Here is a 25,539-nt window from a genome sequence, read left to right as displayed (position 1 = left end):
TGGCTGTGGTGGGTTGACCAGATACGGGGGCAGGCCATGCCAGACCTGACCTCCAGAGTGGAAGCCTAGGACTCTCTCATTTGCAGCTCTCTTTAGGGGCAGGAGGGAACCAGTAAATAGTAACTTCACCTAAAGGTAGTTAGCATGTTTTGCCAGTATGCTCAAGAATTAACTCTGATCCCTCTACCCTGTCTCATACTGTATGAATTTGCATTTTAACAAGTGATTCCAGGCAGAGTCCTCTGGCCAAGCTTTGTTTAACACAGTCATTCTCCGTCGGGGCCTGCTTCCCAGAGGGGCCAAGTGGCAAAGCCCCACAGGCAGCCACTCTCATCATAGCCTCTGTGTGGCTGTGGTTGTGCCGTGTACAGCCTGCGCAGCTGTACTCTGTGGCCCTTGACATCAGCAGACACACTGCCCTTCAAGAATGTCAACCAGCAGACCCAGTCCCACACAGGGCATGAGCCAGGGAGGACCAGGCAAAATGAGGTAAGCTCTAATGAGCTTCTCCAGAATGTTGCAATCAGGATATATAGAAATACTAATTTTATATAAAATACATAGAAATATACATAGTAATACATAGAATTTAACATTTCTGTATACAGATGTTTGTGTTTTAGGGCCAAATGTTGGTTTTACTTTTATTTCCAGTCCTTAAGCCTCTGAAAGATCATAATCTAGTCCTGGGGATACATTTTCGTTTTCTGCCAACTTTTCCTTCCTCTTTACCACTTACCTACCTATCTACTTTCTCCCCAAGCTAAACTTACTCCAACCCCACCCACCAAAATGTGAACAACCAAATCAAAATAAACTTGAACACAACTGTTCAGCCACTTTGTGATCAATCTTGACAACTTTAAACACCCAACCCTAGGCTGGCTTCCAACAGTCCAGTCTGTTTTGTAAACTAACAACTCACAGTGGAGTTTCAGGCACTAAGGAGGTAAGTGGAATGGCAAGTTTAGGAGTTTAGGTAATTGGATTTTTAAAACATTTTTCAAGGCATACCACGTATCTGCTTCATTATTCATGAATATTGATAGAAAAGTCTAGCTTCCACTTATTGCATAGGACTGGTGCTTATGTTCAACATAAGCACCCCCACTGCCACCATATGTGGTGGGTTACAAAGCCAAGTAAAGTTGGTGCTGGTTGCATTGTGAATTACAATTCACAAGAGGTAGATCATGTTAATGGACTGACTACTCAGTGCCCTGGAGAGTAGAAACTCTTTAAAAGGTCAGAAATGCCCCTCTTTTTCTAGTCGACTCAGGCCTCATAGACCATTCAGTTCAGTTGCTCAGTCATGTCCAACTCTTCACAACCCCACGGACTGCAGGATGCCAGGCGCCCCTGTCCATCACCAACTCCCGGAGTTTACTCAAACTCATGCCCATTGAGTTGGTGATGTATCCAACCACCTCATCCTCCATCATCCCCTTCTCCTGCCTTCAATCTTTCCCAGCATCAGGGTCTTTTCACTTTTTATTTTATTTTATTTTATTTTTTTGGGGGGTCTTTTCAAATGAGTCAACTCTTCACATGAGGTGGCCAAAGTATTGGAGTTTCAGCTTCAACATCAGTCCTTCCAGTGAACACCCAGGACTGATCTCCTTTAGGATGGACTGGTTGGATCTCCTTGCAGTCCAAGGGACTCTCAGGAGTCTTCTCCAACACCACAGTTCAAAAGCATCAGTTCTTCTGCACTCAGCTTTCTTTGTGGTCCAACTCTCACATCCATATGTGACTACTGGAAAAACCATAGCCTTGATGAGATGGACCTTTGTTTGCAAAGTAATCTCTTTGCTTTTTAATATGCTGTCTAGGTTGGTCATAACTTTCCTTCCAAGGAGTAAATGTCTTTTAATTTCATGGCTGCAATCACCATCTGCAGTGATTTTAGAGCCCAGTAAAATAAAGTCAACCACTGTTTCCCCATCTATTTGCCATGAAGCAATGGGACCAGATGCCATGATCTTAGTTTTCTGAATGTTGAGCTTCAAGCCAACTTTTTTACTCTCCTCTTTCACTTTCATCAAGAGGCTCTTTAGTTCTTCACTTTCTGCCATAAGGGTGGTGTCATCTGCATATCTGAGGTTATTGATATTTCTCCCAGCAATCTTGATTCCAGTTTGTGCTTCTTCCAGCCCAGCATTTCTCATGATGTACTTTGCATATAAGTTAAATAAGCAGGGTGACAATATACAGCCTTGATGTACTCCTTTTCTTATTTGGAACCAGTCTGTTGTTCCATGTCCAGTTCTAACTGTTGCTTCCTGAGCTGCATACAGACACATCAGCCCTTGGATTATATCCATTGGTCTTGTGAATTCTTGATCCAGAAGCATCTTGTAGATGTCTCAGAAACAATACAGAGAACTATGACAGAGTTACTGAAAGCCAGCCTCAAGGAGAAACCAAGGCACAACCAGATGGGTGAGGAGGTAAAGTGTAAATGAAGGTATGCAGGGGCAAGATTTCCTGCCACAGGGCACAGAGAGCTGATGGGAAAAGGCAAACCCAAGCTGAAGACAATTTCTAATTAAGATGGAATCTTTCTATTCTTCACAAAACGGAAAACATTCCCTCCTTCATGAAAATGTGGTGTTTCCACACAGAAGTACAGGACTTCCCTGTAGCTCAAATGGTAAAGAATCTGCCTGCAATGTAGATCAGGGTTCAGTCCCTGGGTTGGGAAGATCCTCTGGAGAAGGTAATGGCAGGCCACGCCAGTATGCTTGCTTGGAGAATTCCATGGACAGAGGAGCCTGGCGGGCTACAGTCTGTGGGATTGCAAAGAGTAAGACCTGACTGAGCGACTAACACATGGATATACACCTCCTCTCACAGAGTGGGAGGTGTGTTATTAATAACACGATTATTAATATGAGCTGTTGGCATGTACTCAATTCTAGTGACAAAAAGAACCAGCACCAAGTCGCATTCTGATCTCAGGATAAAGAGACTAGAGATTTTATTTTCCTGGCTATACTCCATGAGAAGCAATTCACATTGCCTGGGGTGGGGAGTGGGTATGACTCATCATTCTGAAGAATAGGCAAGTGTTGTTCTGTGGTGAAAAATGTTCCTTAGTGGTAAGCTGAATGGACAGAATCTATACACCTCTGATTTGAGAGGGGAAATACAAAAGTCTGTACATATGTTAGGTCTAATGTCCATGACCAAGGACAGGTTAGAAGTCGTCAGATTCTTGCTCAAATCGTTGCTATTCAAATATATGCACTAGAAAGCAGCTGTCCTCACTGGTACCCTGCACCCAGTCCCTACACGAAGAAAAGAACACCCACCTGTTGTTATAAAATTTTAAATGTGTTAAATGGTTCTCAGTGACTTAATGATTTTAATGTCAACAAATGTTGAAAATTGCTTAAATTTATTGTTTCAACCCTTTAGAATAATTATTGCTCAGTGAAGAAGGTTTTCTGTGTGATTTTCAAAATAGAGAAATAATTGAAATGCTTTTAAACATATCTGGCTAGCATGTGGATACATTCCACCTCAAAAGTAAATCTGCTCACAGTGTATATGGAGAGTTCAGGATGATTAGTAAGGCAGTTCCTTTCTGGTGTTTATTTGCTTGAATTGTACTTTGATTACTGAGATAAAACATTGTGGGAAGATTCCCTGGAAGAGGGAATGGCTACCCACTCCAGTATTCTTGCCTGGAGAATTCCACGGCCAGAGGAGCCATGGGGTGGCAAAGAGTCAGACATGACTGAGCAACTAACATTTTCACACTTTTCACATTAACTGATAAAATATTTTCAGAAAAAAGAAAAGGTGGTTGTATTAGTCAGCTAGGGATGCTACAACAAAACACCACAGACTGGGTGGCATGATAGAAATGTATTATCTGTCAGTTCTGAATACTGGAATTCTAACATCAAGGTGCTTGTGGAATTATTTCTGGTGAGATCTCTCTCCTTGGCTTGCAGATAGCTACCTTCTCACTACGTCCTCACACGACCTTTTCTCTGTGCATGAACTATTGGTGTCTTTTTCTCTTCTTAGAAGAACATCAGTCCCATCAGGGCCCACCCTTATGACCTCATTTTATTCTTAATTAGGACTTCCCTGGTGGCTTAGACAGTAAAGCGTCTGCTTACGATGCAGGAGACCCGGGTTCAATCCCTGGGTGGGGAAGATCCCCGGGAGAAGGAAATAGCAACCCACTCCAGTATTCTTGCCTGGAAAGTCCCATGGACTGAGGAGCCTGGTAGGATACAGTCCATGGGGTCGCAAAGAGTCGGACATGGCTGAGCGACTTCACTTTATTCTTAATTACCTCCTTAAAGGCCCTATTTATAACTGCAGTCACATTGAGAATTAGGGGTCAACATGTGAATTTGGGGGAAGGGAACACAATTCGGTTCACAACAGAGCTACAATAACAAGTGTATCTAGATTTGAGATTATTAAATGCTTGAAGACCTGCCTGCTATGTTTCTATGAAACTGAAACTTGATCTCAATTGTAATGTCTTAGGCTTAAACCAAAGGACAAAAATTATGTCCATTTTCCAGGGAAAAGGAAAGAAAATGTTCCTTAGTAATAGGAGAGGACAATATCTATGGTATTGGAAAGAATAAGTAGTGTTTATTCTCTCTCAAAGCCACAGTAATATTTTTGTAATATTTTATTTGCTGCATGTTATCACTACCAGCTGCTATACACAGAAAATCTTGTTTTCTACGGTCCGTGCACACTGTCAGTTTAGACTGAATCTCACAAAGTAGACAGCTACACATGCTTCATTTAGTTCCTCAAAACATACCTTATAAACAGCCAAAATTAGGAGCCAACTGAATAAAAGGAGAGCTTGGCACAAATCAACCTATCTACAAAACAGAAGCAGACATAGAGAACAGACTTGTGCTGGTCATGGAGAATGGGGAGAGAGAGGGATGGATTGGGAGTTTGGGGTTAGTCAGTCAGTCAGTTCTGTTGCTCAGTCATGTCCGACTCTTTGTAACCCCATGAACCTCAGCACGCCAGGCCTCCCTGTCCATCACCAACTCCCAGAGTCCACCCAAACCCATGTCCATTGAGTCGGTGATGCCATCCAACCATCTCATCCTCTGTCGTCCCCTTCTCCTCCTGCCCACAATCTTTCCCAGCATCAGGGTCTTTTCAAATGAGTCAGCTCACATCAGGTGGCCAAAGTATCGGAGTTTCAGCTTCAACATCAGTCCCTCCAATGAACAGCCAGGACTGATCTCCTTTAGGATGGACTGGTTGGATCTCCTTGATCCAACCAAGGGACTCTCAAGAGTCTTCTCCAACACCACAGTTGGAGATTCAAACTATTACATTTAGAATGAATAAACAACAGAGGTTTTTCTCACTATGTCCTCATACAACCTTTTCTCTGTGCATGAACTATTGGTGTCTTTTTCTCTTCCTAGAAGAACATCAGTCCCATCAGGGCCTAATGTATTAATATACACAAGGAACTATATTCAATATTCTTTGATAAATCATAATGGAAAAGAATATAAAAAAGAATGTATGTGTATAACTGAGTCACTTTGCTGTACAGCAGAGATTGGCACAGCATTATAAATCAACTATACTTCAATTAAAAAAAGAGCTTAGTGTCTAGTGGATAGGTGGTATGATGATTAATACACAGAAAAATAATTTCAAAATTATTTCCTCATAAACCTAGTGTTTCCCAAGGCTTTCCAAGCTGTCTTCTCTGTTATGCCTAAACACTTTCTGGGGACAAGTGCTTGGATAAGTGCTTGAAGTTTCTTCCATTCTCATCTTCATCTTCAACCTCACCCATAAACAGTATCCAGCTGTGCCTAGAACTTTATGGGTGGATGTGGGTTGAATGAAGTGGAACTGAAGCCGAAGTCCTTATGTATCTCGTCATTAGGCTTGCAGGGTTGCTCGGCCACAGATATGTTCTCATGAATTCAGGGCTTTCCAGCTTTTCCCTGTCATCCCAGCACCTCATAAGTTTACAATCCAAGAAGCAAAAAAATTGAAAAACAAAGTGATCACACTAAGGACAAGGGGGAAAGCTTTTAAGTAAGCAAGAAGATGAATAATAAACTACAGTACAGAGTGCTGGAGTCTGAGTTGGAAAGTACCTTAAAGACCATGTCTAATTTTCTCTTTTTTTTTTTTTCCTAGTGTTTGGCCATGCCATATGGCATGTGGGATCTCAGTTTTCCAACCAGCAATCAAACCCATACCCCCCGCAGTGGAAGCACAGCGTCAAACTGGACCGCCAGGGAAGTCCCTGTCATTCTTTTCAATGAGAAAAAAAACAAACACAAAAGCATACTAAGACTCTCCTCTGTGGAGATCAGAGAGTGGAGCAATGATCATAGAGGACATAGGATCATAGGTAGAGCAACGGAGCTGCGTGGTGAGGATCACAAGCTCTGGCATCAGAGCATCCCTCGTGGCGCAGTGGTAAAGAATCTGCCTGCCAATGCAGGAGACATAGGTTTGATCCCTGATCAGGGAAGATCCCACAGATTGCAGAGCAACTAAGCCCATACAACACAACTATGAAGCCTGCACTCTAGAGCCAGGAGCCACAACTACTGAGCCCACGGGCTGCAGCTGCTGAAGTCCATGCATCCCAGAGCCTGTGCTCCACATCGAGAGAAACCGCTGCAACGAGAAGCCCAGGCTCTGCAACTGGAAAGAGTAGGCCAACCCTCTCCACCTAGAGAAAGCCTGCACAGCAACGAAGACCCAGCACAGCCAAAAATTTAAAAATTAAATTAGATTCAAAAACAAAAAAAGCTCTGGCATCAGACAGACCTGGATTTGAATCCCAGCCACCATCACTGAGTAGCTGTGTGATCCTGGAAAAGTTGTTTGTCCTCCCACTGACTCACCATCTTCCTCTGAAAAACAAGAATAATAACAGTATGAATTAACAGAATTTTTAGTTCTCTGGTAGAATTTTTTTACATGTACTATGCATAATGCTTAGACTAAGGCCTAGTGCATACCACTCACTCAATATTAGTGACTTATTAATTTCCCCTTTGAATAACCTAGAAATATTTCATAGTTATTTGGGGATTTCAGGAATAGTTTGAAAAATAGGTATGAGGAAGAGGTAAGACTCTTACAAACTCAACTGTGGAAATTCTAGTTTCCACAATGTATGGACTGAGATAATAGAAATTCCTCTTCAGCTGCAGACACACAATTAGGCCACACACACACATACCCACACACACACACACACCCACCCACACCCACACACCCACACACACCCCCAACTACATACTTGACTGAAAAGGAGAAAAGTAAATTCTGAGCCAGAAATGAAAGAGGAGCTTAGCCAGAGTTGATGGTCATGGCTGGGATGGGTGCTGGAAGGGAGGAGGTGTTTGTTATCACCCACATGGGAATACCTGGGACCGTGAACTTGCAGGTGGCACAGGTCTAGAACTGAAACCCTTCGACCCTGAAAAGACTGCCTTCTCCGGGAGAGACCAGAAGAGGTCTGCCCAGTAACCTAGAGAAATAGCAATAAATCTCCTTGAGGCTCTAGGGGAAAACTTCCATGAGAAACTGTTGTTAAAAGGAGTCTTGAAACCCAGAGCTCCTGTTACGGCAAATTTTCTACAACCCAGGCGTGAATTTCTATACACACACGCATGCATTCCACAGACCACGGATACGGATGTGCTCATAATGAAAAACTAGAAGCCAGGAGACAGTGTAATAATATCTTCAAAATGCTGATGAAACAACATTTATTCTAAAAATTCTATACTTATCGCTCAAGACTGAAGTGAAATGAAAATACTTTGAAGCAAAGTTTGAGAAATGTTTTCCAAAAGAACCACTAGTAGAGACCTTTCTTTGTGTGTGTGTGTGTGTGTGTGTGTTGTATGTGTGTTTTAAATTTTATTTTTGGAGAGTAATTGCTTTACAACATTGTGTTAGTTTCTGCAGTGCAACACAATGAATCAGCCATATGTAAGCATATATCCTTCCCTCTTGAGTCTCCCTCACACCACCTCCTATCCCACTCCTTCAGGGCATCACAGAACCCTGAGCTGAGATCCCTGTGCTATACAGCAGCTTCCACTAGCTATCTATTTTACACACAGATATATAAATGTATCTATGTAATGTATATGTCTTTCTCTCAGTGCTACTCTCCTAATGGATGCCTTTCTCTAAGAAAGGAACTGAACCAAGGAGGAAGGAGCAGGTAGTAACAATGAACAAATTTATAAACCTAAGTATATGTGAACAAGCATTGGTTGTTAAATGCAAACAAACAATAATTCCTTTCTCTCCTGGAGGAAGAAGTGTGTTGGGGGTGGGGGGTGGGGAAAGGAGTGGATTTTGCTGGTCCTAAGGACATAAAGAAACCTATATGCAGGTCAGGAAGCAACAGTTAGAACTGGACATGGAACAACAGACTGGTTCCAAATAGGAAAAGGAGTGCATCAAGGCTGTATATTGTCACCCTGCTTATTTAACTTCTATGCAGAGTACATCATGAGAAACGCTGGGCTGGAAGAAGCACAAGCTGGAATCAAGATTGCTGGGAGAAATATCAATAACCTCAGATATGCAGATGACACCACCCTTATGGCAGAAAGTGAAGAGGAGCTAAAAGCCTCCTGATGAAAGTGAAAGTGGAGAGTGAAAAAGTTGGCTTAAAGCTCAACATTCAGAAAACGAAAATCAGGGCATCTGTTCCCATCACTTCATGGGAAATAGATGGGAAATAGTGGAAACAGTGTCAGACTTTATTTTTCTGGGCTCCAAGATCACTGCAGATGGTGACTGCAGCCATGAAATTAAAAGACGCTTACTCCTTGGAAGAAAAGTTATGACCAACCTAGATAGCATGTTGAAAAGCAGAGACATTACTTTGTCAACAAAGGTCCGTCTAGTCAAGCTGGTTTTTCCAGTGGTCATGTATGGATGTGAGAGTTGGACTGTGAAGAAGGCTGAGCACCGAAGAATTGATGCTTTTGAACTGTGGTATTGGAGAAGACTCTTGAGAGTCCCTTGGAATGCAAGGAGATCCATCCAGTCCATTCTAAAGGAGATCAGCCCTGGGTGTTCTTTGGAAGGAATGATGCTAAAGCTGAAACTCCAGGACTTTGGCCACCTCATGCGAAGAGTTGACTCACTGGAAAAGACTCTGATGCTGGGAGGGATTGGGGGCAAGAAGAGAAGGGGACGACAGGGGATGAGATGGCTGGATGGCATCATCGACTCGATGGACATGAGTTTGAGTGAACTCCAGGATTTGGTGATGGACAGGGAGGCCTGGCTTGCTGCAATTCATGGGGTCACAGAGAGTCGGACACGACTGAGTGACTGAAATGAACTGAAGGTCATAACTTATGTTACTACCAATAAGAACATAATTTCTATCACTAGACAGGCAATGTGGCCCAACTATAACGAAAGCTACTGCAAAAACATAACCAGGTGAACATAAACAGTCAAAGTAACCCAGAGGTCAACACTGTCCAGGAGCCAGGAAGTGGAGATGGATAACTAAAATACTTCAGGGTATTTGGCTTCGAAAAAAATTCTACCAGCACATGTTTATACCACGATGTTAAATGAAGACAATATCTCTGGTGCTCCTCACTGGATAAGAAAATGCTTATATCCATATGCTGTTTCATAGCATCATTTACTCCACTTAGGAACACTGAAGGAGTACCATTTGCATGTTTTCATCCATTCTGAGAGGGGAAAAGGTGTCCAGGCAGATGTGAGGCCAAATGGGCAAATCCTTATGAGCTGGTGATGTGTGACTCTAGTTTGGTGAAGATGACTCTATGAATCATCTCCACACAGCCCCACTTTTTCTTTTACCCAGAAGTGCCCAAGAATGTCATGTGACTTTTCAGGAACACAAAACCATCCCTACTCCTTCCTGACGACCAAGGAAGTCTATAGAGAGGCCTTATTTTTCCATCAGTCTCACTCCTCCATGTTTGTGAGGCAGAGATTTCCCACAAAGACACACTGACAGCACCAGCCAAGTTATGCCTCTTGATATCTGCTATCTGAGCAAACTGCTTCTGCTTCCTTATCTGTAAAATGGAGATAGCCAATGTACCCATCTCCAGGGGATAAGTGGGTTAAATTAGAAAATTACCTCAATTATCGCAGTGAGAAAGGCCCAGGCACAGTGCCTGGCATGTGACATGTTTAATAAATATACATTTTTAACAAGTAGAAAAATGGAGAAAAGGATCCTCTAGAAAAGCTGTAGGTCCCTGTCAAGCTCTCCCTAATGCCTGGGCCATCTTCTTAATACTGAAGGACTGAATAGAGAGCTAGAGGATTCATTCAAGCTCTTGTATAGCCAAAGCCAAGTGCCTTTTTTTTTTTTTTTTAAGTTGCTTGATTGTGTCCAACTCTTTGCGATACTATGGACTGTAGCCTGGTAGGCTCCTCTGTCCATGGGGATTCTCCAGGAAAGAGTATTGGAGTGGGTAGTCATTCCCTTCTCCAGGGGACCTTCCTGACCCAGGGATTGAGCCCAGGTCTCCTGCATTGCAGGCAGATTCTTTTCCACCTGAGCCACCAGGGAAGCCCAGCTAAGCGTCTACCCCCAGTCTAAAACCAAACTCCCAAATGTAGCTCAGCCTGCAGGTTGCATCATAATTTGAGTCAGTTCTGAATGCAAACAAAACCTTGCCTCCTTTGCTCCCTACAATGCCAGAGAACTTTCCTGACTTTTAACCCCAGCTGGAATGGAATAGCTCTGCAGAGGCGTCTGATTGACCTGCCTCTCTGGGAGCCACCTGGTGCTATAAGATTGTTGAGGTCCCAGTGTGTGTGCACAGGCAGCTCTGGACTGAGGGGAAGTTGGGCAGGTTCTCTCAACGGGGGACTGCATGACTTCTGTTTTAATGTGCTAGATCCCAGTTACCAATTTTTACCCCTTAAGAGTAGGGAAGAAGAGAATGTTATTTCATAGAGTTTTGGCTTTTCCACTAGGATGGGAGGGATTTTACATTTCTTTCTTCATCTAGAAAAGCGGTCTGCTTTCCTCTATTAACCCGGTCAACTAATCTGGGCCTCCAGTTTGGGTCAGAGTAAATTCCTCCTCCCAATTTCCTGAATCTGATAGTCAGGAATCTGCCCCCCAGCCTCACCCACTCCAACATTCTCAAGCCCTCCCTGGGTTGAACCGAGTAGTCCTGCCACTTGCTCGTTCCCTGACCAGACCATGTGTTCCTGCCTCCAGGCACCCCTCTGCTTTGCTCTGTAAACAGACCAGGCTGGACCTCTAGCCCTCAGAGCTGGTTTGTATGCATCAAGAGCCTAATGTTGTAAAAGTGAATTTGACTGAAACTGCTTGATATGTGGAGCAAGGGGTGAGGAGGCTTTGATATCACCTTACCCAAAGCCTCACTTTTGCAAAAAACAGCAACTACCACTGACTTAATCAGAAAAGAAACTGTTTTCAAAGGATATGAGATAACTGATACATATTGCAAGAAACTGGACTCAGAACCAGCAGGAGCATAGACTTGGTCCAGCAAGGACTGCCTGCCACTCCCACAGAACCCAGGAGGCTGGATGTTGACCCTATGGCTACCGCCATCACCAAATGGTGTCTCTGATGCTTCTGCTTCTTGGTTCCTCTGGTTTACTGTCCAAACATTGGGATGACGCATCTGATGGACCCACCCTAAGTCACGTGTCAAAACTCTAGCTATAGGGAGGGCTAGTCAAGGGGATTTCCCAATCTTTAGGAAACGTAGTTCATGTCCAAGACAGCAAAAAAAAAAAATGATAAACATCCATCACATGCATCTCATCATTCTCTGTTTTGGTCTTCATTCTCACCTTCTGCAAACAACCACTACCAAAACGCCCTCTCTGCCCACCCCCATTTGCAGAATGTCCTGAGATTACAGGCTCTGAGCTCCTATTTCAGCTACTATATAGGTTCCTCAGCCCAGAATCTGCAATGTAGGTTCCAGTTTTCCCTCCAAAATTTTCCTTGTCCCAGTTTTTTAAAGAAAGGAATGTCATTGGCCTCAGTTCATCTGACAGGTCAGGAAGGCTTCAGTTGTCACTTTCTCTGCTTTCCACACTCCTAACGATGAAGCTTAACAGGTGCCTCAAACCGTCTGCATTGTCGATTCCAGCTTCTTTGCTTACTCAGTTCTACAATCACTGTTTTTGGAACATCTAGGGTCTCGGTGCAGGCTGCCAGGGACCACGAGCTTATAAGGTTAATAAGAACATTTCTGAGTCTGCAAACAGACCTTTGAAACAAACAGGTGCCTTTAGAGGACACTGCCACACAAGCTTCCCTGATGGTGAAGCAGTTACAGAGACTGAGAATTAAAAGGTCATCCACGGAGGGAGAAGACGCTCCTCTCATCTATCCTTGATGGCCACTAGCTAAGGGCTCTGTATCGATGGCATTCTCCTGCCAAAATTTGGTTTCCAAGCTTGTTCTCTTCATCACCCTACCCAGTTCTGGAATGCAGCCAGCCTACAGACACTGAAAGGATGGATGCTCACTGCAAAGAGACTGCTTGTCTGGCTGGGTACGGCAAAGGTGACACCAGAACAGCTGCTGAAGGAGAGCAGAAGTGGGCAGCTGCAAGCAGGGTAGTCAGAAGAAGGGCCTCAGAGATGTCCTGAGATGCAACAAATCACAAAGCCTTACATCTTTCAACAGTCGAGCAGGCAGAGCAGCCTGTTGGGAAGCAAGAGGGAATAAGGGATTCCTTTCTCAACAGAAGACTGGGTCAGGAAGTGAGTCAGACAAGCAGAAGTGCCAAAGGAGGTGAGGCCCATCATCGGCTGTCAGCAGTTCTGGGGCCAAAGCACGGGGCCTCCTGCATGTGCCCCCTCATCCACCCCCGACCCCCCCACCATGGAAGGTTGTCTGGGCTACCTAGTGCACACAGGGGAGGGTCATGCTGTTTTGGACTCTTTGGGTTTAAAGCGAAAGAAGTGGTTTCAACGTGTTTCCATTTTCTTCCAAACACTTCCTGTACGTTCACTGCACTTGCACGTGTGCTAAGTCACTTCAGTCGTGTCCAACTCTCTGCGACCCTGTGGACTGTGGCCTGCCAGCCTCCTCTGTCCATGAGATTTTCCAGGTAAGAACACTGGAGTGGGTTGTCATGCCCTCCTCCAGGGGATCTTCCTCATCTAGAGACTAAACCTGGTCACTAGTGTCACCTGGGAAACCCTACTCCACACACACAAGAGAGAGCAAGATATCTGTTGGTAAAGTTAGAAAGGGAGGAGCCTGACTCAGCATCAGGACCGGCCAAGGGATCTGTAAATATGTCCTTTGAGAACCTTCCATAATTTCCCCCTGAGGCCTTAATACCTTTTCCCACCCTTGCCCCATTAAGCTGGTATATAAATCCTTACCCCTTACAGCGGGCTCCTGCATACACATGTAATAGTCTTTGCTCCTATTTATCTGTTTGTTCATTCACAAGCCCCCAGCTACTTCAACCTAAGTTGGTAAGGAAAAAGATTTCCTCCCAATAACACTTTCTGGGCTTCCCAGGTGGCTCAATGGTGAAGAATCTGCCTGCCGATGCAGGAGGTGTGGGTTCGATCCCAGAGTTGGGAAGATCCCCTAGAAGAGGAAATGGCGACCCACTCTAATATTCTTGCCTAGAAAATCTCATGGACAGAGGAGCCTGGTGGGCTACAGTCCATGGGGTCACAAAGAGTCAGACACAACTTAGTGACTGAGCACAAGGTCATTTCAAGCATTGGAGCAAATATGTCAGTACCTGGGCATGACTTTTGTGCCCACACCAAAATGATATCAAACTACTTCATATACTTTTTAACTTCATCTACTTCCTGAAGGATTTGAAACTGTTTAAGATAAAAGTTCAGATGCAGGTTTAAAGGGAGAAAAAATATCATACCAGCAGCAGGTTTAAAGGGGGGGAAATGTCATACCAAGAAGCTCTAGCAAAAAAAAGAAAAAAGAAAGAAAACAGTTATGAAACATTTGGATATTAATGGGCTCAAATCTAAAGGAAAAACCAGGAGGTTACAGAATTCTTGTTGGTTAGAAGGATCACAGCAATCAGTTTGTGAGACTGCTGCTGCTAAGTCGCTTCAGTCGTGTGGGGGAAAATGTCATACCAAGAAGCTCTAGCAAAAAAAAGAAAAAAGAAAGAAAACAGTTATGAAACATTTGGATATTAATGGGCTCAAATCTAAAGGAAAAACCAGGAGGTTACAGAATTCTTGTTGGTTAGAAGGATCACAGCAATCAGTTTGTGAGACTGCTGCTGCTAAGTCGCTTCAGTCGTGTGGGGGAAAATGTCATACCAAGAAGCTCTAGCAAAAAAAAGAAAAAAGAAAGAAAGAAAACAGTCATGGAACCCTTGGATATTAATGGGTTCAAATCTAAATGAAAAACCAGGAGGTTACAGAATTCTTGTTGGCTAGGAGGATCATAGCAATAAGTATATGAGACTGCTGCTGCTAAGTCGCTTCAGTTGTGTCTGACTTTGTGCGACCCCATAGACAGCAGCCCACCAGGCTCTGCCGTCCCTGGGATTCTCCAGGCAAGAACACTGGAGTGGGTTGCCATTTCCTTCTCCAATGCATGAACGTGAAAAGTGAAAGTGAAGTCGTTCAGTCATGTCCAACTCTTCACGACCCCATGGACTGCAGCCTACCAGGCTCCTCCGTCCATGGGATTTTCCAGGCAAGAGTACTGGAGTGGGCTGCCATTGCCTTCTCCAGTTTATGAGCCTAGATAAACTTTTTTCTTGCCCCTGAACTAAATCTGAAATTTATCACCAGTCTGCGTGTGGCAGAGGAGTGAGCAGTATCATCACAGAAGTTCTGAATATGTGTGCACACACATATGTGTATTAGGAGAGAGGGTGATGGCCTTCTTGTATCACCTCTCTTCCATGCCAGCAGCCTAGCTGAAGTTTCTTTAAAGCCTGTTTCTGTAAAGGGATTCTGTGAGAAAAATATAACCTTTTGGTGATCCAGATGTCTAGATCCAGATGTAAGAAACAGTGCTTGCAGATGCATAGTCGGCCTGTTTCAGATCAGATTGGGCCTCTCAAGCTGTTCACCACTCAAAACCCCTTTTATTAACTTTTACAGATCCCAATTGAGTCAGTTATTTTGAAAGATTTCTGAAAATTAAATATATTTTTATTGGGTAATGGTCTAGACAGCCTTATCATGAATGTTTCATTTCCAACACACTTTTTGGAATGCTGAAAACAGCCTTCACTGCATGAAACCAATTCTCAACAATAATCTGTTCCTCATCCTGAGTTTTGGCAGAAGCCCTTTTGGCAGATGTAAATTTGAGATACCTAACAAACACTGAGATGTACTTGGGTTCTTGATTAGAGATTCACTATTGCAGACACCGGTGTGTGGCTACAAAGGTGGTGTTTCATGTAAGCCATGGAGAATCTAATTTATATAATCGCTATCACAGAGGACCCCAGCCTCCAGGGTGCTTAAAGCCTTTTTTCCTGAAAGTCTTGCCTAATCTGTTCCTGTTTCAACAAATCATCAGTTGAAACTCTCAACTTATAAATGATACATCATGGAAGTCAAAAGCTGGTCTGGAAGATGCTGAGAGCAAGGATGGTTCCCAAATGCTCCCAACACATTTTATTCAGGTGATACTATTAGGTGATGAGCCCACCAGTAAAGCTGAGTGTCAAATAAGCCCACTTATAGTAGAGGTTTATTGAGTCTTGTCCAATTGGATGTTACTGCATGTTTCAATGTAATTAAAAGGTAGGGGCTCTTCCTGACAATGATAGTCCTGTGACTAGAATGAAGAAAAGGTGGAAAGGGTATCTGTATGAAATAACATACAGAATGAAGACAGCAAATGAAGGATCAAGGTGACTCTGGATCTGGCAAAATGGGCCTCTGTCCATACAGCATAGACTATAGGAAGGGTATAAGGTATAATCAAGAAAGAAAGAAAAATTGGAAAACAGCCCCATTTACAACTGCTTTTCAAAAAGGATAAAATAACAGAATTAATTTAACCAAGGAGGTGAAAGAACTATACCATGAAAACTATAAGACACTGATGAAAGAAGCTGAAGACACAAATAAATGGAAAGATATTCCATGCTCATGGGTTGGAACAATTAATATTGTTAAAATGTTCAGAGCAATCTATAGATTCATTGCAACCCCTTTAAATATTCCAATGGCTTTTTTTTTCTTTTTTCTTTTTTTTTTTTACAGAAATAGAATGAACAATGCTAAAACTTGTATGGAATCACAAAAGACCCTAAGACCCTGAAGAACCAATGTAATCTTGAAAAAGAAGACCTGGAAGCATCATGCTTCCTTATTTCAAACTATACTATAAAACTGTAGCAACCAAAACAAAATGGTATTGGCAGAAAAAGAGAGAGACCAATGACATAGAACAGGAAGCCTGGAAACAAACCCACACATGCACAGACAACTGACTTACAACAAAGGAGCCAGGATATATGAGGGGGAAAGGACAGTGTTTAATAAACACTAATAAAATCTTTAATAAAAGGTGTTAGGAAAAGTGGACTGGTGCTGCTAAGTCACTTCAGTCGTGTCCGATTCTGCGTGACCCCATAGATGGCAGCCTGCCAGGCTCCCCCATCCCTGGGATTCTCCAGGCAAGAACACTGGAGTGGGTTGCCACTTCCTTCTCCAATGCATGAAAGTGAAAAGTGAAAGTGAAGTCGCTAGTCATATGCAAAAAAAATGAAACTGGGCCACTATCTTACATCAGACACAAAAATTAACCCAAAATGGATTAAAGACTTGAATGTAACCTGAAACCATACAAATCCTATATGAAAATATAGGCATTAAGCTCCTTGACATCAGTGTTGGTGATGACTTTTTTGATCTGACACCAAAAGCAAAGAAAAGCAAAATGAAGTGGAGCTTTATCCAACTAAAATTTCTTCTGCACAGCAAAAGAAACCATTAGAAAAATGAAAAAAATCATTATGGGAGAAAATATTTGCAGATCATACATCTGATTTGGGATTAATATTAAAAAAATATAAAGAATATTACAACTCAATAGGGCACACACACACACAAATCAATCTGATTTAAAAATGGCCAGGGAAACTGAATAGACATTTACCCAAAGAAGACAAACAGATGGCCAAAAGGTACACAAAAGGTGCTCAGCATCACTAGTCATCAGGGAAATGCAAATCAAAACTTCAGTGAGATACCTCCTCATACATAGAATGGCTATTTGCAGAAGTGCAAGAAGATGTGGAGGATAGGGAACTCAGGAACTGTTGAGGAGAAGGAAGATTGGTACAAGCACTGTGGAAAAGAGTATGCATGTGTTTCCAGAAATTAAGAGCAAAACCACCATATGACCCAGCAATTCTACTTCCAGGTATTTATCCAAAGAAAACAAAAACACTAACTCGGAAAGATACACGCACCCCTCTGTTCACTGCAGCCTTAGTTACAATAGCCAAGATATGGAAACAACGTAAGGTCCATCAACAGATGAACAGCTAAAGAAGCTGAGATATAGACACACAGTGGAGTATTATTTGGCCATAAAAAAGAGACCGTGCCAATTGTGAGAACGTGGACGGACTTTCAGGGCATTACACTAAGTGAAATAAGTCAGAGAAAGACAAATATTGTATGATCTGTCTTATATGTGGAATCCAAGAAAAAGAAGAATAGAATCTAAGAAGAAAAGAAAGATAGGATACAGACAGCAGACTGGTGGTTGCCAGAGGCAAGAAGTGCAGGTGGGCCAAGTAAGTGAAGGTGGTCAAAAGGGACAAACGTCTGTTATAAAATAAGTCAGTCCTGGAGATGGAATGAACAGCATGGAGGCTGTAGTTATATTATACCATATTGTATATTTGAAAGTTGCTATGAGTAGATCTTCAAAGTTCTCATTACAAGAGAAAGAAGAAAAAAATGTTAACTATGTATGGCAATAGACATTTAACTAGACTTACTGTGGTGATCATTTTTCAATATGTATAAGTATCAAATTGTTATACTGTACAGCTGAAACTAACATATGTTGATACTCAATTGAAAAAAAAGAAAAGAAAGAACAATACAACAAGGTAGGAGGAAGAGTAGGAAGTTAAGATCCAGAAAAGTCCGGATTCTTTACAATCACAGACAGTTTTAAATGCTGGTCTGCTGAATTTTCCCCTACCACTTTATTTCCAAGCCTAACTTGCTTACAGCTTTTTTCTCTTCAATGATATAAAGTTAAATTACAAATTTGTGATTCATTAAGAAATCAAAACACTGATTTACTGATTTTAAATCCTCATGAGTCCAGACAATGTACAAATTCTATACTGAGCGATTAAAGAAAAGTAATACAAATTTCTTATTCTTTGTAAAGTACGACTGCACTAATGTTCATTATGGTTTTGCTCTAGAAGTCTCTGTGGGAAAGAAGAGAGGAGGTGCTCGAGTTCAAAGGTGAGAATTATTTTCATCTGTCAAAGAAAATCTACCTTTGATGAAAGGAAGACATAGGTGTTTTTACCTAGACCTAGCTAGTTCTAATTGGAGAAGGCAATGGCAACCCACTCCAGTACTCTTGCCTGGAAAATCCCATGGGTGCAGGAGCCTGGTAGGCTGCAGTCCATGGGGTCGCGAAGAGTCGGACATGACTGAGTGACATCACTTTCACTTTCATGCACTGGAGAAGGAAATGGCAACCCACTCCAGGGTTCTTGCCTGGAGAATCCCAGAGATGGCGGAGCCTGGTGGGCTGCCGACTATGGGGTCGCACAGAGTCAGACACGACTGAAGCAACTTAGCAGCAGCAGCTAGTTCTAATAGCAGATTTAAAATAAAGAAACAGCAGCTAAACTGTCCTTGACAGTAAAATTCCAAGGTAAAGCATGGTGTTCTTCCAGTTTCTATCCTAAGGGCCTGACGATGTTCATGGGGCCTGTGGTGGGTGGTGTTGGGGAGGCTCACACACCACCAGCTGCTCTAAGGGCTTGGGGGCTCATAAGTGACACCTCAGCCTCTGCAGGTGGGCCTGCGAGGAGGGAAGACTGTAGAGGGAGTAGCTGGACTCTCTTTCCTCTGTATGTTTAGGCAGTAATTGTCCTCACTCACCACGTGCGCGGGGCCCTGGGGCTAGAAACTGTACACAAGGCAGACACTCCAGGCCCCCTACTTCCCCCAGGGACGAGCCACCAAGGGGTCTCCTCCTCCTCCTCTCCTCAAAGTGCACACCCAATCTGGAATTTCTGCAGGAGCGCAAAGGCATGCGACACTTTAAAAGAAGCAGAAAGCAGTGGAGGTCACTCAGAAACACCTAGCTTGCTGGCCATCTGTGGAGAGAAGCCACCAGCTTCCCAGACTCTCATGGGAAGCTGTGAGTCTCATGAAAGCCACTTCATCACCAGTTCTCTGTTTAGGACCTCCTCAGCCTCAGAGTTCGGCAGGGGCTAGGGAGGAGCAGCGAGAGGCGAGCTACTGTCCCAGCCACCCAGGCCAGACCCCCGACAGACAGGGTGATTACAATCTCGAGGGCTGGCCCTTCCTTGAGAGAGACTGATCACACAAAGCCTCTGTTTGTTAAATTCCTAGACAAAACACTTGCCCTCAGGGGCTTAAGTTCCCGTCATGGGAGTCCTTATCTTTTTCTTAACTGTAATATTAGAGGTCGGATCATGCTGGTGCTAGAAATTTGCATTCCATACAAATACCTAAGTGCTTTGTATACCAAATGCATTAGTTAGAACATGCACATAATAAATTTACAAATTACTGGTCCTATGCTGGGCACCCTTTATTGGTGGGTGTTTCTTTGTCAAAGTATTTAATCACGGTCAATTAGGATAAATGTATCTGCATGCTACCGACAAAGGTAGTGTTCAATATGCATGCTATTCTGTGTAGATATAATTACACCCATGGTTTGTTTCCTTGGAGGTTAATATCCCTTTGAGAAGAGATATTAATATACACAACAATGGCACATCTGTTCTCTCCAGTTGAGGTGAGACTGATAACAAGTCTACCTTAGCATAGTTTGATGCTCATTAACATTTTAATCTAATTAAGAAGTGCTATTAACTCTGGGTGACAGTCTGGTTTGCCAGGACTGATGTGGAGGGTGACTTCTCTGATGTAACAGAAGTTATTTAAAAGTATCCAGGGACTGCACGGAAAGTTGCCCCAAAGCCAGTCATCTGGAGGTCTATTTTCTAACCCCCACACCTGGGAACAAGGCTGAGCCCTTGCTGCCAGCAGCATCTGAGGCTGGGTGGGAGCTATGGGAGACACACACCTACTAATGGGAACAAGAGGACCCATCCAGAGCATGAGCCACGCTGCTCAAGAATGGGGTTTCTGTGACCAAGACTGCGTGCGTGTTAAAACTGTATGGGCTGTGAAAGATCTTAGACGAGGCCAGAATTCCGTCTCTGAGAGAAATCAGTCTATACCTGTAGGCATAAAGCACCCGCAGCTGAAGGGATTGGGCCCACCACTTTCTCAGACACCTATTCTTGTTCGGGGCAGACTGGGGCCGATGGTAAGATAAACACTACAGAAGAGGCTCTGTGAAAACCCATGTGAAAAAGGAATCTGAAAAAGAATGAATATATGTGTATGTAGAACTGAATCACTTTGCTGTACACCTGAAACAAACAATACTGTAAATCACCTATACTCCAATTTAAAACAAAAAGGGACCCAGGCCACCTCCAGTTCCATCTTCAAAGGTAAGGGCTGGTCTTCTGTAGCCACAGGCATCACTCAGGGATCTCCTCCTTTGTCCGGGTCTCATTGCCTCATGGCCTCTGTACCAGCCCCCAGCCCTCCCCAGCTGGCAGCTCTGGAAACCTCGAATCAGCTTCTGCTTCAGCGTGGTGGACAGGTCCCTTTGCTCCTTCTGAGTGACCTCTTGCCCAGGTCATCACCTGCTTCCAGAGGGGTCTGAAGTGAGGCGTGAGGGAGGGAGCATTAAAAATGCAGACCTTGCTTCCCTTTATTTGCACTTTCTTCTTTCATCTTCCCCTGCATTCGCTCCCTCTGGCCTCCCCTCTTCACCTTCCATGACCTTCATGTCCAATAGACCAGGCATCCAGACGACTAAGGGGACACCCATTTCCTCAATCCTCTCGCAGTTGCCCCAAACCCCGTGTCCTGGGAGGATGGCACAGCCTGTGTGTCACGGCATCTGAGGAACAGACCAGCTGTGCATGCTCAAGGAAGATGGACCCACCATGGCTTCCAGCTCCCCACAGAGTTGTAGGCTATGGGGCTGCGAGGATCCCTTCCTGACTCGGAAGAGAAAGCTCCTGACGGACCAGTTCAGCAGTGAAGGGGTTACTCTTCTGGGTGCCGGACACTCTTCCCAGCTTGTCTGATGGAGATGCGACCTGGCACCACTGAAAAGCTTCAAGATTAATGGAGAAAAGGAGAAATCTGACAGCTTTTCCGCTGGCTTCAGTCCTCCTGGGTGGGCCGACTGGTCTTGAATGTCACTAGCTACTTAATCTTGTGTATCTGAAACAGACTGGCGTGTTTGAGGAGCCCTGCTTGCTCTGTATAGACATCAATTGGAGAGGCAGATAAAAGGGAACTGCATTGAATTTCTCCTTTAAGCCTTTTACCGGGAACTTTCTGACTGCAAAATAATCAGTGGCTGGTCTCACCACACCCAGGGCAGCTAGGACTTCCCAGCCAGACTGCCCTGTTCTGTTCAACTCAGTGCAGACACGCATCACCCTCATGTTCTTCACTATTCTTTTTTCTACACAGTCTTGCTTACTAATCATAAACCATGGGTGTCTGCTTGATCTGATGGGTAAGCTAATGGATCCCCAGAGATATAGCTCTATCAGCAGAGATATGCACAGGGGAAAGGAAGGAGGCTAATAATCCCTAAATGTACCAAATGACCTGCTTACGTGTCTCAAGCAAATAAGGTTTAACTGATATTCTAGATCTAAAGTCTTTAGCCAGAAAAAGAGATTTAAAATCAAACGATGCTTTCTACTTCCTGTTTTGTCAAACTGAACATGTGGGGGGGAAAAAAAAGCTATTCAGGTTAAATGCCTAGCATCAAAGGAGAATGAATAAATAAAATGACTGTGTTTGCAGAGGAGGTTACAATAGATTGACTTTGTACATTTAAAAGGCAGGAATGTTTTTGTGGTTATTGCGTGAAGTAACTGTGTCTGGTCTGGTTGGGTCTGGTGCAAGAAGTCTCTGATGAGACTTAAACACATTAAACTCCAAACATAATGGTTTATGAGGAGCTTGTCATAAACCTAAACAATAGCTCCAATCGGCCCTGAGCTTCTGTTGGTGTGTTTCATATAATTTGCCCTTACCCTTTCATCACTTTCTGATTTCTCTAAACCCATGAGCGTGGCTGAGTGTATCGTCAAGATTAAGTGATAAATAGCCCAGGGTTGACTGAAGCCAACAGACTATATATTAATTGTCCTCAGCCTGGCATCTGGGAACAAATGAAACTCCTGTGTCTGAAATTTGCCACATTATAAGCACACACAGGTCTATGCAGAGTGTCTTCCCTGCAATGTGCATTTGGCTAGGGTGAAAGGTCTCTTTAAAGCAGAACATTTTCCAATAAACATACACAAAACTCATCATAAACCAGACTAATTCTTCTGTCTGCCTGAGGAAGATGGAAGACATAAACTGAGCCCAACACCACAGCATGTGTCACAGCCCTCCATTATGCCTTTGAAATATCACCAGATATCTGGCTATTTTTAAGTTACCAGCTTCTCCTCTCTGGCCAAGGGTGTCTGCTTTAAAAAACGCTACAGGAAGTTACTGATGAGACCTAAAATGGAAAATGAAGTGGAAAATGTCTTCAGTATACTAAAGCAACCTCATTTCAACAATCATTTCAAAGATGAGGTCACATTTGATTTTATTTGTGAGTTCCTCTTTTAAAGACACAGCCTCACACAGTGTCAAAGCATAAGGCAAAAGCTGATTGAAATGATGCCAAGATCGAAGGCCCGTGGGAGGAGATAGGAGACCAGTGTTTCTTTATCCCTCCCAAATGTGGATGTGCTCTCAGGGGACTGGAACATAGTTGGCCAGAGAGAACAGAAGGGTCTTGGGTGCAGGTTTCAAAAATCTCAGGGAGGGCTTCCGTGGTGGGTCCAGTGGTTAGGAATCTGCCTTCCTGGGGACATGGGTTTGATCCCTGCTCCAGGAAGATCCCACATGCTGGGGGGCAACTAAGCCTGTGCACCACACCTACAGAGCCAGCACTCTATAAATTGCGAGGTGCAGCTTTGAAGCCCATGCGCCCAGCACCTGCGCTCTGCAACAAGAGAAGCCAGTGTAATGAGAAGCCCACGCACCACAATGATGAGTAGACCCTGCTTGCAGCAACTAGAGAAAAACTCTCGTGTAGCAATGAAGACCCACCCCAACTAAAAATAAATCTTTTTAAAAAAAGGAAGGAAATTCATATGTAAACACAAGGAACCAAAATGGGAGCAAAAACTAGACAGAAAATGTCATTTTTCTGGAGATTGGTTGTGAACATTTTTCAATCTTCATGTTTGAGATATCTCTAAAAGGAAATGTCTTTCCTCTTCTGAGGGATAGCCAAAAAAGGTGTGTAGCTATGGACAAGAACCAGGTGAATCAACCAAACAGGAAACCCAAGTTCTAAGTCACAGTTTGAATGAAAGGTGAAGGATCCCACACTCGTGAAGAGTCAAGAGATCCAAAAGGGAAAAACAATGAAGTTGCTCCACGGCAGTAATTGCTGGTGGTCTTGGAGAGGTTTCCCCACGGCAGTATTTCTGCCACATTGTTTTATTTTTAATTGGCCCTATAGCTGGCAAATACAAAAATGGTTGAAATTATGAGATCCCCTAGAACCTTCTCAAGAGGATGAATTCAGGAATCTTGAGACAAATCTGAGAAATAAATATCATGGGACATATAACTGGGAAGTGATGGTTCAAAACGTGTGCTTGGTGGCCTATAAGACTCCCAGTTCCCCAACATGATGTGTCTGGTAGGAACATGGAGAAGTCTCTTTGCCTGTCAATACCTTTACCAGCTAGCCTACTTGGGTGCTTTGACGTTAAAGCTCTGTGTTATCCAAGGTCCTCAGGCAAAGACAAATAACCCTAAGAAGGGTGCCATGTATACTTACTGAGTCAACAAATAATTTTTAGCATCTACTGAATCCCAGATACTGTACTGGGGATACAGCAATGGTCAGAACAAACGTGGTGCCTGCCCTCGTGTATCTTGGTATCTACTGAGGGTGTCAGATGTTGGACTAGGAGTTAAAGTCTGAAGAACATTAGCAAAGGGGTGCTACAGGGTGCAGCGGGAGTTTAAGCCACTGGGGTCAGAGAAGGTCTCCTTGGTTACAGCTGAGTGATCCTGCTGGCGATGTTGCAGGAAGAAGCAACAGAAGACTTAGAGGCAGAGACGAGCATAGCACGCATGAGGAACTGAAAGAAGACAAATTCCTAGAACACAGAAAGCCAAAGAAGAGTGGTGAGGTTCAAAGGAGGGGAAAGGTAGCAAGACTGGGCCCTAAGGGACCTCAGGGAACTGGTAAAAAGCTCGTCTCTACTGGAAGACACTGAAGGACTGTAAAAGGAGCGTGATCTGATATTTGTGCTTCAGGAAGACCCACTGTGACTGCTTTGTGAAGGAAATGTTGGACTGAGTCAGAGAGGACTCTAACAAACAGGTAGGAAGCCATTGCAGAAGTCCATATGGGACACAGTGGCAGACTGGACCAAGGCGGTGGTGAGATTGGAAAGAGAGGCCAGCATATCCTCATACCTGTACACAAATTTATAGTGAAGATGCTTAGGACCCGGAGACAGAGCAGACGCAGGAGGAAGATTCTGTGAAGACCACATTCTATCTGCTTGGCAACTCCATCTGAACCAGGTCTGACCGGCAAGGGGCAGTGGGAGAGGAGGGGGATAATTAGGAAGACGTGAACCGAAGATAACTTTGGCTGACTTCATAATTTTGTCTGGAATTAGTTCTAGGTATTTGTTTCAGAAAATCCATATGTAAAAGTTCTTCTCATTATGTTACAAGAAATTTACTTATAAGAATTCTGCAAAGCCTTCCTTTAAAAGGAGAGCTTATATATACTTCAAACAAAAAATGACTTGTGAATTTTGATTTATATGTACCCATTTGTAAACTGATTACATAGCTCCATAGAGTAGCTGTACATACATATCAAACTCAAAGCTCTATATAAGACACTATTATATATATGTGTGTGTGTTTGTTGGGGGTGGGGGGGTGCACGCACATGCAGGCTAAGTTGCTTCAGTTGTGTCTGACTCTTTGTGACCCTCAGGACTGTAGCCCACCAGGCTCCTCTGTCCATGGGATTCTCCAGGCAAGGATACTGGAGTAGGTTGCCATGTCCTCCTCTGAGAGATCTTCCTGACCCAGGAATCGAACCCACATCTCTTATGTCTCCTGCATTGACAGGTGGGCTCTTTATCACTAGTGCCACCTGGGAGG

The 25,539-nt window shown here is 43.6% G+C and overlaps 1 long non-coding RNA gene across 2 annotated transcripts in view; it reads right to left on the bottom strand.

Annotated features, from left to right (window-relative positions):
• The window catches only part of LOC121816807 (uncharacterized), a 163,208-nt gene that overhangs the window by 92,735 nt on the left and 44,934 nt on the right, over positions 1–25,539 (bottom strand). For both annotated transcript variants that reach the window (XR_006056518.2, XR_006056517.2), the window contains one exon: positions 6,811–6,896. This is a non-coding gene — a long non-coding RNA (uncharacterized LOC121816807). The remainder of the gene's footprint in view (positions 1–6,810; positions 6,897–25,539) is intronic.

Source organism: Ovis aries, chromosome 16, assembly GCF_016772045.2.
Source record: "Ovis aries strain OAR_USU_Benz2616 breed Rambouillet chromosome 16, ARS-UI_Ramb_v3.0, whole genome shotgun sequence".
Lineage (NCBI taxonomy): Eukaryota > Metazoa > Chordata > Mammalia > Artiodactyla > Bovidae > Ovis > Ovis aries.
The sequence above is the reverse complement of the archived record's forward strand: the minus strand, read 5'-3'. Positions and strand labels throughout refer to the sequence as shown.